The sequence below is a fragment of the Drosophila serrata genome, unplaced genomic scaffold (assembly GCF_035046125.1).
Source record: "Drosophila serrata isolate PLE 108 unplaced genomic scaffold, ASM3504612v1 contig_246, whole genome shotgun sequence".
In the NCBI taxonomy this organism is placed as follows: Eukaryota; Metazoa; Arthropoda; class Insecta; order Diptera; family Drosophilidae; genus Drosophila; species Drosophila serrata.
In genome coordinates, this window is record NW_028257144.1 from 39,637 (window position 1) to 50,947 (window position 11,311).

At 43.3% G+C, this 11,311-nt stretch overlaps 1 pseudogene; it reads left to right on the forward strand.

The window, feature by feature from the left end:
- The first annotated feature begins 2,220 nt into the window (after positions 1-2,220).
- On the forward strand, positions 2,221-10,899 carry LOC147643695 (uncharacterized; annotated as a pseudogene).
- The last annotated feature ends 412 nt before the right edge of the window (positions 10,900-11,311 follow it).

The following is an 11,311-nucleotide window of genomic DNA, read 5'->3' on the forward strand; positions in this document are numbered from 1 at the left end:
GATGATCAATTCTATTTTCAAGCAGCTATAGAGGAGGAGGACTCTGACTCTCCTATTACATCACCTGTAACATCAAGTCAACTTCCTCTTCACACATCGAGTTCAATATTGGATCAAACATCGAAACTGGATTTATGAGACTGGATATAATTAAACCAAATTATGTGTATTAGGATGATCAGAACGAATTGGTAGAGCAATTACAACTATTAATGGCATCACAATCTGCAGGAAATACAAGTCACACAAATGAAATAATGTCTATAATTGAAGAATTGAGAGAGGCTCAAATAATTCATTAATAAACCATATATTTAGACATTTATGAATTATCATAAAGAGGTTATAATCATCATGCCCGTTGACAAGTTTGGACGCTATATACATGAAATGCAGAACACTAGTCAGTTAAAACGATATGAGAAATCAGGAAAAGAACTCTATCTAGATACGGATGGCAACTTTAATATACAAAGAAGACGTTTTAAAAATGGTGGCTTTCCAAAAGAGAATTGGGACATAGTCATCAAGGAATATGTTGATAAGGCTAAACTGAGTAATTCACTAACATCATTGATTACAAAATATCAAGAAGAAATTGGACAAAGTTTTGATGGTTTTGAGGCTATTGATACTGATGCGGAAGGCAACTTTAATACCCATAAAGATGGTGATCATCAAAAAGAAAGTGTTGTCAATAAGGAATATGTTGACAAGTCAATAAAGAGGTCAAGGGATTTAATTATTTCACATCAAAAAGAATTAATTCTAAAAATACCTGATGATACAACTGCAGATATTCAAGACAGATTGGATAGAGTTGTGGTAGTTATCTCAAGCTCTACAAGACAAGCTCTACAAGTATTATATAGTAGATGGGAATCCTAACAAGCGGGACAGCTTTGATCTTTTTATCGCTAATAAGGGGCATTAATTAGATAAATTAGGTTTATCTGACACCTGTCTCCCCTTAAAAGGGTAGGGTAATAAAAATTAATTAGGGTCACTGATTGAATGGTGTGAGGACACGTGAGAAACGTGTGTGGTAGCGCTACCGCCACGAAGACGCAGTCGATACGGCTACGAGTGCGAATGCGACGGAGCGATATCGAAACGCGTTCAATCCGCGTTCAATCATCTTCCCACGATCGAATCACACGCCAAAAAGGGATGGTCACATGGCACCTGTCCACTCACACCGCTTTAAGTCTGTCTTTAAATCTGTGCACACCTGCGATCACACAAGGCATTGAAGAGGGAGGGATGAAAAGGTCACCGTCAGCCGAGATTTTCATTGATGATAAAAAGGATCACTTGTGTGTGCACAAAAGGAGACACTTGTGTGTGCCCGAAACGAGACGCTCACCAACAAAAAAGGGAGGAAGCAACTTATGAACCAGTCTCCAATCAAAACACTTTCAATGAAGTGAAGAGGCATTAACCCCATTTCACCCCCTTTACTTATATAAGAAGTCTTCTAATTGATTCATTTATCCCATCCCACTAATTCCCCACTTGCATTTTCCTGTTATGATTGCAAACTCCATCGCCATTAATGAAAACTCAGGTCTTCAACTTTGAAAAGACTACATTGACATAAGGGTGGAGTGGTGTGGGAAAAGGTTCACTCATGAATCCATTTCGCTGATAAAAATGTCTGACCCAGAACACTGACAGAAAATGAGGAGACACACACACGAAATATGATCCCTTTTACTTTAGCCCACCTCAAATCTTGGAATATCATGCTCACAATTTAGTTGTCCACTTGACCGTACTCTCACAAAAGGGGTGGAGATAAAAATATCTTTTCCATATTCGTCTACGTTGGAAGGAAAAACGGGTGGAAATGGCAAACTCAGGTGACTGAGGCTCTAGGGTCTAAACGTTAAATCCTAGAGTCCAAGGATTCACTTTCAGTTTGAACTCCTAGCCATCACGCCGGTTTTAACATTCAATTTTTTTAATCAAAATTTTAAAAAATTAAAAAAGTGTACGTGCACATTTTTTAAAACAAAAAATTAAACAATTTCAAAGTTTAAAAGTGTTCGTGAAACATTTATAAAAACAATAAATTAAACAATTACAAAGTTTACAAGTGAATGTGAATCATTTATAAAACAAAATATTTAAAAAATAAACAAACAACGTGAAAAACAAATCGAGGACAAACACAACAACTTCACAAAAACCATCGAAAATCCAACCAGCAGCATCATCATGAATCCCTCCAACACCAACAATGCCATCAACGCCAACAACGCAATCAACTCCATCAAAGGTATTTACTGCGAATACTGTCGAGATAAGCTACCTGTGGGTGTGGAATGGAAACACAACATCCGTACAGAAGCCCATAAGTTTTTTGCAACCTGACCTGTGGATGGAAGTATAAAGCAGATTTTGGATGCATTCAAGGGACGAATAATCCAATAAATGTTTATGAATGAGGGGGCTGCAGTCAGAAATCGAAATGAATTCCTTAGTGACGCAGCGCTCGCATTGATCCCTCATATTGAACGGGTGATGACCTCCGCCCTTTGTTAAAAAAAAAGAGCATGAGACTCGCGTGGAAACAAAGTCATTTCAAAATAAAATGACGTTAATTAAATCAGCATCCAATTTAATGGCATACTTCAATTTCCATAAAGAGGAAATTGAAGCAAAAATGAGTGAGTTCCAGGAGAAGGATAGCGGATGGACTTTAACCCGCATAATCAGAGTTGAACTGAACATGTTTAAATGCGATGCGATAAAGGGATCTGGACACTTCGTACTGCCAAAAAAAAACTTGAAAAAAGAAATGCAGTAATTAATGTTCAAAACAATGATGAATACTGTTTTAATCTTAATACGTCAAAAACAAGAAATCTGTGTTAGAAATATCGAGGGTGGTGATCAATCAGTAAAAAATTCAGTTCCACGACATAGTTCTTTATTACCCAATACAATAAGAGCATTGGTTGTCGGTCCGTTAACTGTGGAAAAACAAATGTTATGCTCAGTCTTATTGAAAGTCCAAACGGACTTAAATTTGAGAATATATGTATTCTCAAAGAGTTTATACCAACCAAAGTATGTGTATATACAGAAACTAATTAAACCGATAAAAGGTATGGGATATTATACATTCTTACAAAATGATGATGTTTTACCGCCCGCTAGGGCTAAAGAAAACTCTATTATAATTTTCGATGGTGTTGCTTGTGAAAAACAAAACAACATTCTTTCATATTTTTGTATGGGACGTCACAAAAATATAGATTCTTATTACCTATGTCAAACATATACTCATATTCCAAAACATCAGATAAGTGATAACGCTAATATGATTATAATGTTTAACCAAGATGATTTAAATATGCGACATATATATCGTCATCATGTAAATACTGATATGTCCTATGATTCATTTATGAAAATTTGTCAAAAGTGCTGGAGCGATAAATACGGATTCCTCATAATAAGTAAAGATAACGATATGGAAAAAGGAAGATATAGGAAGGGTTTTAATGAATTTATAATTATTTGAGAATATAAGTTTCGTTCTGTAGGCTATATTTTCACAGTTCATTATTAGATTCCAAAATGAGTAGATCATTCACTCTTACATTAAATGGTAATGAACCCATTACAAACATAACTTATTATCCCACCCATTGAACTGACGAATGGTGACTATGAGTGTGCACTCATTGACTTTCATATGTACAACTCTATACCCAATGTTGATATAAATAATAATCTATTTCATATTGGTGATAAAGTTATTCAACTCCCCATAGGATCATATGAACTCAATGATATTTATGATTTTCTAAAAAATAAACTAAAAGATTATGATCTTGAGAAAACATTTTAAATGGAAAGTAATAATAACACACTTCAAGTTCATATTAAAACTACCAAGGAACCTATTTATTTTAATAGAAACAACTCCATTGGACAATTGCTTGGTTTCAAAAAAAATTAAACTACCCCGACCGGAAAAAAATATATATATCGGATCTACCTGTTAACATTTTAAAAATAAACACAATACGCTTAGTATGTAATATTGTGAGCGGATCATATATTGATAGTAGACAAGATCATTTATTATACGAATTCGGAATTAATGTTTCACCGTGCTATAAAATGAATATCACACCACACAATCTCATTTACTTGCCAGTCAACACTAGAGAAATAAGTACACTCTCTATCCACATAACTGATCAGAACGGTGAACTTATTAATTTACGCGGTTAAAGCTATACAATTCGTTTACATTTAAGACTAATACAATGGCTATTTATAATAAAAGAGGTGATACTTACCATCATCAGCACACTTTAAAACATAAAGTTATAGGAAGAGGATCGAAAGTAAAAAGACACACACTTACATCTAAAAACAAGTTAATTCTTAAATCATTGGGCTTTAAATTACGAGTTTAACTAAAGTTATGGGGTTGAATGAAATATTGTCAGTACGAGAAAAACCTTTCTCTGATGATAGTATATCGAAGAAAGAATATCACAGTTATTCACCGTATCAACAATCATTTAAACCGAATGATGAGATAAGAATTACAATTCAAAATCAAGATTTATATGTACTCCCCATGAGAGTCTTCTAAATTTTCAAGGAGATATTACCCTAATTAAGGAAGGGGGAGCGGTAGAAACTCAAAATGTTATTGGGAAGATGGGAAATAATTGCATGGCATACTTCTTGGATGAAATACGCTATGAAATAAATGGTGTTGAGATAGATAGAACAAGGCTTAGTGGTATTACATCTACAATAAAAAACTTTGTTTCTTTAAATCAATTTGAGAGCAAGAGCCTTTACAATTCTGGATGGAGTGGAGGATCCGATTTCAATTTAGGCCCTAACTTTAACTTTTCAATACCCCTTAAAAATCTACTTGGATTTGCTGAAGATTTCAAAAAAGTTTTATTAAATTGTAAACATGTACTAGTACTATTCTTGGACGTTGATGCACAAAGGTCAGTACATTCAAGTGGCCCGTATGACACCAGGCACGTGCCTGTATGGGTGAGGTGTTAGTAGGCGCGATGGAAAATATAGGACAGAATACGAGGAAATTGACTACCGGCGTGCTGCCAGATTGTTAGCTTGCATGCTTACTTACTATGTTAGTATTAAAGATTTTAATTTGGGAAGGGTATCTACGTTAGAGATTAGTGTGTACAAATCATTAGACTTTGCACATCGCACTCTAAAAGGTTCATGCAGTTCAAAGGAGGTTCTGCAGTGGCGCAACACTAATAGGATATAGGATCTAGTAGTTCTACATGGTACATGGAAATTAAGCTGACTTAACAAGTCAGCACTTTCCACATCACCATGGATAAGGTTAAAAATAAAGGTTATCCCTAGCATCGTTCTACGATTGGCTAAGGACGGCAAGTTTATTAATAGGAGTTTACTAGAGTAGGAAGGTAATCTTTGGTTTGCATCCCAATTTAAACCGCGTAGAGCGAAAAGTAAAAAGTTCTTTTGAACCGACTCAATGCGTTTACTACGGACGCCGTACTGAGGGCTCCAAACGCAGCATCCATATTCTAGGATAGGACGACCTAAGGAAGTATATAAGGATTTAGTAACATAGTGGTCATTGAATTCCTTCGACCACCGTTTAATAAATCCAAGCACACCCCTGGCTCTATTCACCATAAACGAAATATGATCAATAAAGTCAAGTTTTGGGTCCAAGCGGACACCCAAATCGTCAACATTATTAAAGAGCAGCAGTTCAGCGTGTAAGTAGCAAGCTTAGGAACGACACGAGAGAATGTCATTACACGGCACCAAGTTTGAAAATAATTAAGATCTGTTTGTAAATCCGACTGGCAGGCAACGTCATTGTATTGCACGCAAAGCTTGACGTCATCCGCGTACATAAGTACTCTGGAGTTAGTCAAGACTTTGGGCAGGTCATTTATAAATAATGTAAACAATAAGGGTCCCAAATGGCTTCCTTGCGGGACACCAGATGTAACCCTTAGAACATTGGATAAATTATTCTTAAAGAGGACTGTTCAGGTCAGGAGCCACTGTACGGCCGCCGGTCAGAGCGGGTCGATGAGCACCGCTCTTAGCAATCCGATCTCTGCTCTGTTAAGCTAGGTTCGGGACCGCGATATGCCGATCGCCGTTGCACTCCCGCTGCGCTCCGCGCCGCTCTCCACTTAGGTCAGGGTCCACCGCTGCCCGATCAAGGACGAACAGTAACGACGCATTAGATACTCGCCCAGGTCCATCGTCGAGGGTCACTCGATCGACCACGAAAATGGCTCAGAACGCCATCGAAGGAAGTTTATTGCCACGACAGACCGTGTGAGTCAATTTGAGGCTAATATCCACACTCCGGGAACCCCGGAAACTATCCAGGTCTCTCCGTACATGTGTCAAGTGCGTCGCGACCAGATTCGGTCACTTTGCGAAAAGGTGGACAGGGATTATGAAAGTTGTTCTGAACTTAAAGCGGCATCCGAGGAGAGTACGTCCATCGGGCTAACTCTTCAGTCCAAGTATGAATATTGTTTCTCGATCTACGAAAGATGTGTTTCCAATCTCAAAGAGTTGATCGATAAGAGCGCGCCTCAGACCGTTCAGGCGTCCGCAAGCATTCACGTCCCAAATTCTACCGGCTGTCGTCTGCCACCCGTGGACACTGAAGTCTTTACAGGCGACCATCTTCGGTGGCCCACCTTTAGGGACCTTTTCACGGCGATCTATATAAACAATGCGCGTCTTACGCCGGTGGAACGGTTGTTCCACTTGTTGTCCAAAACGAGTGGCGATGCGCATGCCATTGTTTCCAAGGCACCACTAACCAACGAAGGCTTCAGCTCAGCGTGGCAAAATCTTTCGACGCGTTTCGAGAATAGGACGTTGCTTGTCAATAGTCAGTTAAAAATTCTCTTTAACATCCAGGGTGTGCCCCAAGAGTCCGGAAGCGCTTTAAAGGAGCTACAAGGCACTATACAGAGTTGCCTGACTGCTTTAGAGATGTCATCCATCCAGGTCGAAGCTTGGGACTGTCTCCTGGTGTATATGGTGTCGTCAAAACTTCCCAAGCTTGTGAACTTTCCATGTGGGAGCAGTCGATTCATAACAAGGCGGAAATTCCTACCTGGAAGGAACTCGACTCCTTTCTGACAGAGCGCCATCGTACGTTAGAAGCCATTGACGATGTCCGGCCCAATGGGCCCGTGCCAGGTCCGTCGAGACCGTCACATGCCAATGGACCCTCACGCAGGCTCAACGCGTACGAAGCCCGGGTGGCTTCGGCGCCCAAAGGGTGTGATCTGTGTTCAAGAGAAAATCACCCTGTGCGGATATGCCCACGTTTCTTAGAGATGGACGTTAATGGGCGGTTAGACTACATAAAGAGGAAGCAGCTTTGCTTAAATTGCTTTGCTCGAGGCCATTAACAGCGAGAGTGTACCAGTCCGCATAGCTGTTTTACGTGCCGCAGCCGGCATCATTCCTTGTTACATCGCAGCAATCCTTTTACAGGTTCTTCAAGTTCTGGGGGGCCGTCGTGGTCACCACCCACCACTTCTGCAGCAGGTGCGGTACCCCCCGAAGATTCCTCGGATGTGCAGGTGTGTTTCGCGTCCGGTTCAAGGGCCGTTCTACTAGGCACGGCCATCGTAAACATATGTCATCTGGGCTGTGATTTTCAAGCGCGTGCGCTTATCGACTCCGTTTCTGAGGAGACCTTTGTCACGGAGCGGCTTTTCAACCTCATCAAACCTCCATTTCAAACGATCCAGGCCCAAGTCTCGGGTCTCAATCAGACAGTAGCTGCGCAATCCAAGAAGCTCTGTCACTTTTCGATTCGGTCACCTTCCAAACCCGGGCTGCATGTAGAAACGGCAGCGTATGTCCTTCCCCATTTGGCCGGAAACTTACCCTCGTATCCGCTGCCAAGGGATCTTCTAAAGGACCTTCCGGACCTCCCCTTAGCCGATCCTAAATTCTTCGAAAGCTCCTAGATAGACGTTTTAATCGGAGCCGACATCCTTCCGTCCGTCCTCCTGGGCGGCTGTAGGCCCAACTTTTGCGGGTCGCTCCTTGGACAGGAGTCTATTTTAGGCTGGGTGCTTACCGGGCCCGTGTCCATTGCAGGTCATCGCAGCGTGGCCGCGTTCTCCACTCGGGTTTCTCGGTCGGTCGAGGACTCCCTGGACAAACTTCTTACCAAGTTCTGGGAGGTGGAAGAGGTGCCGGCTGAATTGGTATCCGAAGCTGATTCGGCGTGTGAAAAGAACTTCCTCCGGACCACGAAGAGAGGCAGTTGCGGGAAATATGTGGTGACACTGCCATTTCGTGGCCCTAATCACGTAGGAGCGGGGTTGGCACATTCCAGATCCTTCGCGCTGTCTCAGTTCCTGCGGAACGAACAACGCTTGAGGAAGGATCCGTCACTCAAGGCACGGTATGAGGCCGTTATCCGAGAGTACCTGGATCTAGGGCACATGATCGAAGTTCCAGCCACGAATCATGTTGCCAGCTATTATCTCCCACATCATGCGGTTTTCAAGCCCGAGAGCACGACGACGAAGGTGCGTGTCGTGTTCAATGCACCCAGTCCGTCCGCAAACGGGACCAGCTTGAACGACATCCTTCACGCGGGTCCAGTTCTACAGTCCGATTTGACAATCCAAATTCTAAAATGGCGGTACTTTCGGTACGTTTTCAATGCCGACATTGAGAAGATGTACCGGCAAATTTGGGTTGATCCGAGTCATACCTCGTTCCAACGCATCCTATTTCGAAATCCAGAGGGAGAAATCCGGGATTACGAGCTAAAGACGGTCACCTTCGGAGTCAATTGCGCCCCATTTCTGGCGATCCGAGTAATTACATGTACGTGGACGATGTCCTAGCCGGAGCAGACTCCAAGCGAGAAGCTGAGCTGGCTATTCAAGAGTTGGATAAGGCTCTGAGATCGGCAGGGTTCCCTCTACGGAAATGGACAGCCAATAGCCGAGCAATTTTGACAAATATCCCGAGTGAGCATCTCCTTCGCGCTGACTTCCTTGAGATCGACTCTCAGAGTACGGCGAAGACTTTGGGGGTGCGCTGGAAGGCAACACCCGATGAGTTTTTCTTTGTTCCGCCTGAACTGTCCTCTGACGCGCCCCTTACGAAGCGACGGGTCCTGTCCCAAATTGCAAAACTATTCGATCCAGCAGGCTGGCTTGCCCCCTTTATTGTCCGATCTAAGATGTTCATGCAGGACATCTGGCTTCAGGATCTAGGGTGGGACGACGTTCTCCCCCAGGAATCAGCTCAGAAATGGACCGAATTTCTTGAAAGTTATTCCTAGCTCGGTCAGATCCGCATTCCGCGTTGGGTCGCATTCCGGCCAGGACTGAGGGTAGAGCATCATGGGTTCTGTGATGCGTCGCAAAAGGCGTATGGTGCGGCCATCTATGTCCGAGTTGAAGTTGGGGCTACGATAATGGTCAATCTGCTCACGGCAAAGACGAGAGTGGCACCGGTGAAAACGGTGTCGCTCCCGAGGCTAGAATTATGTGGAGCCTTGCTGCTGTCCGAAATGGCCGCCTCTATTCTTCCAAAGATGCCCGGGTCCACTGCAGGCTTGCACTGTTGGACTGATTCGACGATCGTGTTGGCATGGCTAAGCAAGCCAGCGTGTCATTGGACAACATTCGTCGCTAATCGGGTGACCAAAATTACGCAGTCCACAGATGCGGAAAGGTGGGCACATGTTCGCTCCGAACAGAACCCTGCCGATCTCGCAAGCAGGGGAGTGTCACTTAGAGACCTTGCCGACAGTCAGCTGTGGTGGCACGGTCCGGCCTGGTTGCGTGTGCCCCGCTCTGAATGGCCATCGTCAGGCGGCGAGTCGCCCGAAACTGACCTTGAGAAACGAGCGGTCAAGGTCCATGTCGCGGAGGTACTCCCAGAGGACATTCTCGAGCGATTCTCTAAGCTCGACAAGGCATTGCGAGTTTTCGCATACGTATATCGTTTCATTCAACGGTCGCGACGAATAACGGGTCCCTGTGAAGAGCAGCTGTCCAACGATGAAATCGCCGCAGCCATACGGCTCCTAATTTCCACGTCCCAACGTCGATATTTCCTGCTAGAATACGCCTGCCTGAGCCAAAAACGTTCAGTTCAACCATCCAGTTCCATCAAGAATATGAATCCCTTTCTGGATTATCATAAGATAATAAGAGCTTGCGGGCGATGAACGGCATCCGGTCATTCTTCCGTACAATTGTCATTTTGCACGTCTCCTCGTACATTTTACGCACCGGATAACGCTGCATGGCGGTAATCAACTGATGGTCCGGCTGATCCGTGCGAATTTTTGGATACCCCGGGTAAAGAATCTGGTCAAGTCCGTAATCTTCTCCTGCAAGGTATGCGTGATCCACAAAAGGAAACTACAGACCCAGCTCATGGGTGAATTGCCCAAGGAGCGGACAACTTTTTCGCGTCCATTTACATATACAGGCATGGATTATGCGGGCCCTTTCGATATTAAGAAGTACACCGGACGAGCCTGTCTCGTTACGAAAGGGTATGTGCTAGTGTTTGTGTGTTTTTCTACAAAGGCAACCGTTTTTTTTTGACCGTTTTTATCTCCCGGCGACAATCTCCGTGGTCCTTGGTGCGGACGTGTATCCGAAGGTGATGCAGCCAGGTTTCCTCAAGGTACAGAACGGACTACCGGTAGCCCAATCACAGTGTTTGGCTGGGTCCTGTCCGGAGCCTGCCACCAGTCATGAGGAGCAGCGGACCAAGTTGCAACCCGTATGGTTGCAAGGGGGGCCGGAATGTTCAGGTCAGGAGCCACTGTACGGCCGCCGGGCAGAGCGGGTCGAAGAGCACCGCTCTTAGCAATCCGATCTCTGCTCTGATAAGCTAGGTTCGGGACCGCGATTTTTGTTTTTTCCTAAAGCTCTGTAAGCATGAGCGCGGAGTTATTTCTGTAAGCTAGGTTTAGGAGTTTCTTATATGAAGTCGAATAAAACAGACGTGCGTCTCACCACCACCTCCAACGAAATTCAATTCCTTTCACGCGCCTGTCAATTTACTTCAATTTACTTCAATTTTCTACTCCGGATCTTGAGCAGCCGGCCCCAGCTACGCAATCAAGGACCTTTTGCGTCCTGCCATTCAAATAACTTGAGATCCAATTAAGAGGATCACTTGGAAAACCCATTGAATCGAGTTTTCTAACGAGGAGAGAATGGTTAACAGAGTCAAATGCTTTACTGAAATCAGTATAGATAACATCTGTCTGACAATT